Below are 6,000 nucleotides of genomic sequence, written 5' to 3'. Positions count from 1 at the left end.
ATCAATGCCGAAAAACACTTTAACAGAATAGTGACGTCTTTCTTTAGGCTATGGATGTCAACGCAAAAAACATATCCCAAGAACAGTGGCCTACCTTGCCTAAGAAATTATCATCAAAGCGAATGAGACAATGCGAACGCCTATTCGTCATTCAATTCATTGTAAAGGTGCCGAAAATCGTCCAGGAAGGCTTAATTAGGATCGAAGCGGGTACCCAAGTTGTCGGAATGTTCCAACAGCATAAATATGCGCAAGCCATACGCAAAGGCTGCAAAGCCAAATGGAAGTTACCCGCACGCATGCCTAGCCCACAAAGCTTCTTTTTGCATTCTGCGCATATGCATTTCCGACCCGATATTTGCGTACACAAGCCTTCACTTATGCTACACTAAAATTCTATTCTTTCTTAGTGCTTGGAGGATGATAGTCAAAAGCGAAGAAAAGAAGGGACGATTTTGCCGAATGTGCGCGAAAGCCGCCCTTACAATGTGCGGGCCAGCTGCATCAAATATCCTTCCTTCTTTCAGGTATCGCTGGGTATCTTTTTTTCTTTTTTTGCTCATTTCTCTTTCACCATCCCATAAGCGCTGGTTTGTGAAATTGTAATTCGGTTGAGAAAAGTGGTTAGATGTGCGCTGTTATATTTCCTACCAGGTTATGGAGGACGTCGCTGAGATACTTGGATAAGAAGCGGAGTCCTCTCGCTTGTAATCATCCTTTCCTCGTCCGTAACGCTGAATTATAACCGAGCTGATGATGCAATCACTTTGATTGAACTGAAAATTGAGGCTTTCCAGTACTGGTTAGTAAAACTATTTGCTTGATTTCACGCGATTTGAATAGTACGAGTCCTGCTTTATCTTCTATCAGGAGAGAAAAGATGTCAATTCGAGAAACAAGAAAAAACAGCTAGTTATAGAAACGAATGAATCTTCGGAAACAAGCGAACATATGGACCGTTGCTAATCTCATGTTCATGTTGTCTTCGGCTATTTGTCGCTCGGGTGACAGAAAAAGGAGCATTGCCGCTAAGCAGACGATTTTTTTTTTCTTTCTCTTACGCATTTTGCTTGGCCAGACGGCGGTCCTGCGGCTGACGACTTATTCAGGGGCGGCTCTGCCCAAAGCAATATTGGAGAAATTTTTAGAGCAAGTAAAATCGCGTCTTGGAGCACTTTGGGGCAGACAAAATTGCATTTTGGAGCACATTCGAGCAGACTAAATTGCAATTTAGCGCAATATGGCCCAGGCGAATCTGAATTTTGGTGGAAGAATGGAATACGGCCGAACAATTCGAAACCACGACGAACCAACACAAACGCTGTACTGTAACTGCTTTAAGTAACATATTAAGCTGAATTTTGAGGCAGATTACTGTGATACTGAAACCATCTAGTGCATGGAAATTTTGGTAATAGTGCCTGTAGATACTTAATTAGTGATAGCAATCACAAAAACATGCATTCTGCAATAGTCAGTTAAAGATCTTGAAATGTAGCCCAGAACATTGTTTTATAAATACATTTTTCTTTAATGTTTCGGCAGTGTGGGTGAAGTGCCTGGAAATGCGCTTAACCAACAGACGGTACGGAGAAGCCATTGTTACGAACTACTCTGGTTTAGTATAGAGATAGCAACTATATGGGCACTTCAGGTGCATTTATGCCGGCGCCGTCGGCGTCGCCGTGATGTCCCGTAGAAAGTCCAAGGGCGATGTCATCGTGGCGCGCCGTGTGCTGTATGTGCGACTGAAAGCGTGCGACGGTAAGTTAACGATGGTGGCTCATTATCAGGCGCGCAAGGGAGGAAAGCTGAGAGGAAGCCCGCCGTCTTTTGTCGCGCGCCCCCGTAGTATACAGTGCGTTCGCTACACCCTCAGTCTACTGTTCGTTGTTTTGCGCCTCGGGTATAGGCAACACCGCGTCACTCGGCCCGCTCAACCGTATTCTAATACACTTCAAATACAGCCGCCCTGGCATTTCCGACAGCAGCGCGACCGAAGGGAGGGCGGTCGAAAATAAGGAGCGCGGTCGAAAAAATAACAATCGTGCCTGTAGAGGGTAACCACATCTATGGCTAACACACAGTTGACAACGTCAAGAACAAAGAAAGTTCCCAGATCACAGAATGGAAGCTGGTATGCACATACGTACATCTCCTTCAAGAGAAAAGAAGAAAAAGAAAAAGTAAATCCACTCTATATTTATAAAACAAATTGCTCTATGTACAAGTGCGACCATGAGTGAGAAGAGACTGCATCGGCAATAATAACTCTTTCATAAGTGCGAGCTTTGGCAACACCGCTGAACATCCCTTATGCAGTTGTCTCTGTAAATGTTCTTGACTGCGCCTCTGCGACAGCGCCATGATCAGATATGACACCCCTTCGCACCGATGTATTCGCTGATGCCTTCGTGAAGCAGACTAAAGAGTAACTTTACTGTGCAGAGTTTCTACAATGAGGAATCAGTGTGGAAGACTGCGGCGCAGCGGAAAGTTGACACGAACGTCTTTGACACTGCAAGTTTACCATGAGCTGTGCTCGCTTTATTTCCTTATTATTATTATTATTATTTCATCCATCACGGCAGCCCAGGTGCTATGGCGTTGCGCCGCAGAGGTGGAGGTCGCGGGTTCCAGTGTGATCTCCGCGGCCGCATTTGCATTTCGATGAGGGCGGAATAAGAACAAAAACGCCGGAGCCGCCTACGGCAGAGTTTTTTGTAATAATGTCACAGTTTCAGGCCCTAAAACCTCAGAATTTAATTTTAATTTTTTTGTATGTCTGATACGTAATGCATGTCATTCCGGTTCTGTGCCACACTATTATTTACTTTCACACCTTGCGCTATAATTTTGTGCAGTTGTAGGACGCCCACCTTAGAAACAAACACGTAGGTCCCAGCACACCAACACGTTCACGTTAGCAGCTTTCACCTTGAAGGTATGGCAGCGGTATCTAATAAGTGGCAACGCATATTTTCTATGAGCTTCATACACGCGAAGAGAAAGTCTGATTGCACAAACGCACAAATGTTACCTTTCTAGCGGTAGTTTGCTGGTGGAATTCTAGGCTCAGACGGGACGGCGTATGCGGAAGGTTTCCCATCGCGCAAGCTGTTGGCTATAAACACGCACTAAAATACAGGTTTAGGCAGGAGTGAATCGCGGAGACGTTTTGTACTAAGCAGTAATCGTGGTGTGTCCTGAAGTTGACTTTCACAACTCGGATAGTTTCTTCGTTGTCGCTTTTGTTTTATTTTATATTCATTTGGGGTGTTACCTCAAATTCACATGTTGCCGTTGTTGAGACATCACGACATGTTGGCTATAAACATTGGCTTGACAATGGCTAGACATTTTTGTCTATAATATCGTCAGGGAAATGCCCCCCTGCTATGAATTCTGAGGGCGTGTTCCGAACTTTTACGTTTACAGCTATTTTTCTGCATAATCTGGACAATCCCTTTTTTTACGTACTGCTCCAAACTTGACACAAAGAGAGAGACTAAGAGCTTCGAGCAAACAGCGTCGAAGTCTGCAACGATACAGGGTTTTTTTCCTCTCTGCATGCAGACGACGCTGATGAATGCAGCGACAGGAAATTACAAGCTTGAGCAGAGCCAGGTGAGAGCAGTTAAACTGACTTAACAGACCTAAATGATAAACCAGTACCCACCTGGCTTGCTCCTACGTGTTTTCGGTGTATTTCGTCGCCCATGCGCGAGTAGACCTTTCACGCTCAGCAACACACTGGGCTCGCGCACCAACGCCGCTCCCGGCGCTTGGCCACGTTGCACAAATATAAGTTGACCTATAATTGCAATGTAAACCTGGCAAAAGATACAGAAAGTTTTCAGACTTTACACTGCAGCCTGCGTGTCCAGCTGTTGTGACACCATAACCATGGTTCGTCTGTTGTAGGCAGCCTGTGAAAGCATAGCCATACATGAAGGCTTCCTGCACTGCAGTGGAAAGTGGCGCTACCGCGCGCCTTCGGTGCGATGTAACTTCGGCGGCTGCACCCGCGCGGCGCCTCTGAGCACACCACCCATACTCTATAGCACACTGTACTTTCGGTCTGTCGCGCCCCGGCCATAGTAAGCGCCCACAACCGCACCCTGACATGGCCTGGCAAACAGGAACATATGCACTATGAAAACGAGTTCGACCTTCCTAGGACTGCTGCGCTGATTGCCTCGGCTACATGGCGCGATGTTATTTAGCACCGCCGAGGAGCCGCTATGTTAGCAGAACCACTCGAGCCACTTGTTGTTTCGAGTTACTACCCGATACATATCTGCTATATATATTTCTTCTCTTTTTCGTCATCAGGATGCCCGTCTTCGTCGTCGTATCCTGATTTCTGCCGTTGAGACCCACCTCGCCCGGGTGTCGTCATATCAATAGCAATGGGACGAGCGGCCCAACTTGAAGTTCGAACTTTTGACTTTTAATTAGGGAACCGGACAAGAAAATAATGTAAGGTGCCTCTTGTCGAAAAGGCAAGAAAGCGCGGCAGGTCGGCGGCGCCTCCAAACCCAATTCGTCCCCGAAGTGACACGAATATCACCGTTTCAATTTCATGGAAAGAGTTCCTGCGCAAAGCGAAATGACAGCTGCAAGGACAGAAGATAGGTATAGTACACTAACACACCAATGCGCAAAATGTACGGAATGGAAGAACACTTATATCAAGGTAACAAAAGAGTATTCAAGTGAACATGAAATACTACAAATATAACACCGATAAATAATAACGCAAGATCGCTATCTCTTGCAGTAAAATTTTAGAAAAGGTTTTAAGAAGAGACAATTATCAAATGCTTGGTATTCTGAGACACCATCTCAAATGACTTGTCTCTTCTCCGCTGCGATATCATTTCTGCCACCGCTGACATTTTCCAGGGTTTTCGTGACAGCATCCGGGTAGAACGGTGGGTCAGCTGAGAGATCACGAGGCAGGATGGGGGGAGGGGGGGGAGGTGATGGAGATAATAACACGACGAAACATCCACAGCAGGCGAGCACAAAGATCCGCCTATCAGAAAGGCTTATGTGTCGGCACCCTTCCGCAAACGGCTCCCTTTAGACATAAAATATACCGCTGTCAATACAAAACACGTGTTCAAAGCAGCGGATGCTGAACTGCTTCGGGTAGTGTCTCCCGTTATTGTGTTTCTCACCATCACAGGCATCGACAACATCGCAAGAAAAATGTATGTCGACATCACGTTCTTTCGGCGCTCACTGCTTCAGAGTTGTGGAACTTCATCTGCGCGATAGGTCTAATGTGCACCGACAAGCAAGGAACTCAGAAGCACGAGCAGCATGTCTTTGAAACGCACAGACGAGAAACGGCAAATAGCTAGATGGTCGGCTGTGCGCCTTGCAGGCTAACATGTGGGTGACATCGTCGTCGAGCTAGAAAGAAAGAGCCGGAATTGGACAGTTCTTGCATTTGTAGGACAGATCATCTTTGACAACACCAGTATTCTATTTCTTCCAAACCGCAAATAGAAGCTCTCTCCCAGCAATCACCGACCGCATCATACCTTCTAAGCCTGCTACGGTATTGCCCGTCTTTCTCCTCACGCGCCATTCATTCTGTCCGTATAAAAGAGGACCACTTACTGCTCTAAGCGTTACATCACCTATTCAACTCCGATTCGTCTCCTTGTCGACTAGAAGATAAAGAAAAACTAGTTTGCTCTGTAATCCATACTGCTGTCTTCTACCTTGACCTTACGTCTATCAATTTCTGTGCAATCACTTCATAGTTTCCATGTTCCTACCCTGCAGGTGGCTAATTGCCGAACGCACTATTTATATACTTTTATTTCCAGGGATATCAAGAAGCTATTATTAATGACTTGAGAATGCTTGCCGAACACACTCCAACGGAATTTATACGTCTGGAGGCTTCCATATCTTGACGTAGGTTCCCTTTTACTACTTCGTCTAGACAGACGTACATTTACAATAGCTTGAATACTATGA

Source organism: Dermacentor variabilis, chromosome 2, assembly GCF_050947875.1.
Source record: "Dermacentor variabilis isolate Ectoservices chromosome 2, ASM5094787v1, whole genome shotgun sequence".
NCBI classification, from domain to species: domain Eukaryota; kingdom Metazoa; phylum Arthropoda; class Arachnida; order Ixodida; family Ixodidae; genus Dermacentor; species Dermacentor variabilis.
Note: the sequence above shows the minus strand (reverse complement) of the source record.